The sequence below is a fragment of the Elephas maximus genome, chromosome 7 (assembly GCF_024166365.1).
Source record: "Elephas maximus indicus isolate mEleMax1 chromosome 7, mEleMax1 primary haplotype, whole genome shotgun sequence".
Taxonomy (NCBI): domain Eukaryota; kingdom Metazoa; phylum Chordata; class Mammalia; order Proboscidea; family Elephantidae; genus Elephas; species Elephas maximus.
The window spans coordinates 114,609,098-114,611,718 of record NC_064825.1 but is presented as its reverse complement, the minus strand read 5'-3'; the positions used below and the strand labels follow the sequence as shown (position 1 = coordinate 114,611,718).

General features: G+C 36.7%; 1 pseudogene; it reads left to right on the top strand.

Moving 5' to 3' along the window:
* Positions 1-1,227: 1,227 nt before the first annotated feature.
* LOC126079491 (olfactory receptor 8J2-like) lies at positions 1,228-1,961 on the top strand (annotated as a pseudogene).
* The last annotated feature ends 660 nt before the right edge of the window (positions 1,962-2,621 follow it).

Genomic DNA, 2,621 nt, shown 5'->3' with positions numbered 1-2,621 from the left:
GCAGGACAAACTGGATGGCATCTAACAACAATATTTATACCTTACAGTAACCACATTCTTATACTTCTATTATTAGCAGTTAGGTGTATAAAGGATGAAAGTAATTATGTGCCCTTATTTCTTCTATTGTGGATGAAAGCCAGTGTGACCCCAATACCACCCAGCATGTTTTCTCCTTTTTCAAAGTGGGCAACTGAGAGCTTAACATAACTAACCAAGGCCATGATAAACCTGTAAGTTGTTCTTCCTCTGCCTGCCTCCTCACATGCCTCTGTTAATGACTTTGTTTTGACCAAATGTTAATGACTTTGCTCTTTGTTTTAAACTGATGCAAAAAACCTTTCGTTCTGGCAGGACTTACCTGTGGCATACAACCCCCACAGGAAAGTTGGGGCCCAGGTATCAGATATGTATGTCTTTAGCCTAATAAAGAAATGTCTGTCAGGGGACTACAAAGACACTTGTAACCCTTGTAAGATTCTATATAAGCTCTAATGTAAAACTGCTCTTTGCAACTCCATAGAGACAGCCTGTGTTGCTGCTGGGTCCCCAGTGATGTATGCATCTCCTTAATAAACTTTCTCACTCTTTCTGACTTGGAGTATGTTTCATTGGCTCGACTGCTCCAGGGCACTGACCCTAATCAGGTTACACCAGGGAGATTTGATGATATGGTAAAAAGAAAAATCATAAACTTGATTCTGTTCACAATCTAAAACATTGAATATGATGCTAATTGATAACACAATGATAACTTTTTGAAATTAAACATATATATGCATATATATATGTGAAATTCAATATTTAAACTATGTTTAACAATGAATAAATAGATAGTTAAGGCAAACAGTTCAAAGAACCAACCTCAGTCCTCAGTTGTTCTCTGGTGACTTCGTATTTCTGAAATTTGTGAAAAAGCAGGGAGAAAAACAATTAAGATCTGGCACTCCTACGTTTTTGTGAACGAAAGTAAAATTATTTTAAATAAAACTTTGACAAGGAATAATCTTCTAAGAGTAAAATTTATTTTACCATCTACCAACCTCTTTCCATTTATCCCATTTAAAGACAAAAGCAACACAGTAAATGGCCCCAGGAAATCTCACATGGGTGACTGACTTCATTCTCATGGGAGTCTCAGACCGTCCGGAGCTCCAGGTCCCCCTTTTCTTTGGCTTCCTGGTGATCTATGGGCTGACCGTGGCAGGCAACCATCATTGCCCTAAAATGCTGGTCAACTTCTTGTTTAAGATGAAAACTATCTCTTACTACTGTTGTGGAGCTCAATTTGGTAGATTTATAGTTTTTGTTGTGGCAGAGATTTTCATACTGGCCACAATGGCCTATGACCGCTATGTGGCCATTTGTAACCCCCTTCTCTACATGGTGGTGGTATTTCGGCAAAGCAGGCTCCTGCTAGTATCTCTCATATACCTCTACAGTCTGACCATGGCACTGACTGTCTCTTCCTGTGTATTTCCTGTATCATATTGCTCCTCCAAGGTAATCAACCATTTTTACTGTGATAATGTCCCTTTTTTTTTTTTTTTTTTAATGTCCCTTTGTGAGCCTTGTCCTTTTCCGATACTTACATTCCAGAAATAGCAGTGTTTACCTTTTCAGGGATCAATTTGTTTTTCTCCATGATCATTGTTCTAATATCCTACTTTAACATTACGCTTGCCATTTTGAGGATACGGTCCTCAAAGGGGAGACAAAAACCTTTTTCCACCTGTGCTTCTCACATGATGGCGGTTACTGTGTTCTATGGGACTCTCTTTTTCATGCATTTGCAACCCAGGTCCAACCACTCATTAGATACTGATAAAATGGCCTCAGTCTTTTACACCCTAGAGATACCAATGCTGAATCCCCTCATTTACAGCCTAAGGAACAAGGACGTGAAGGATGCACTGAAGACATTCCTGAATAACCCATGCCAATCGCTCAAACTACTGTAAATATATAACTATGACTATCTTCTATTAAAAATCTTATTTTGCTCCTGAAAAATCTGCTGTTAAGTGAAGAGGCATTAAATAGCTAAAAAAAAAAAAAAAAAAAAAAAACTCTTACTTTCAATGGGAAAATTATTGATGAATTTTATCCCAATTAAAAATACCCACTATTCCTACCTAGAAAAATGCTTCGATTATACAATGAAAATAAACTTACATTTGTAGTAAACAACAATTTGAAAGTAAATAAATATACATTATAAATAGAATGGACGTTATTAAAAGATTTGTTTTATATACTCTTTAAATAAGGTATCTAGGTGATCTAAACACTGCGCTAACTTAAACTTTGGTGGCTTGAACCCACTCCGTAGTACCAAGGAAGAAACAGCCTGGTGATATTTTTTCTTTAAGTTTTCAGCCACAAACAGCCTTTTGAAAAGTTCTACTCTGTACATCTTGGGTTGTCAAGCGTTAGAATAAATGTGACCTCAACTAACAACAGCATCATACTCTATAAACTAGGATGGAAAAGTCTGAAGTAGGTGATGGAGAGATATGAAAATCACTCCTTTTAAGATGATGGAAAGTTAGATCGTTCTCCTTGGTATACACACATTTTTTCCAAAGACTAGATATTTTATTACAATTTTACTTTTTCTT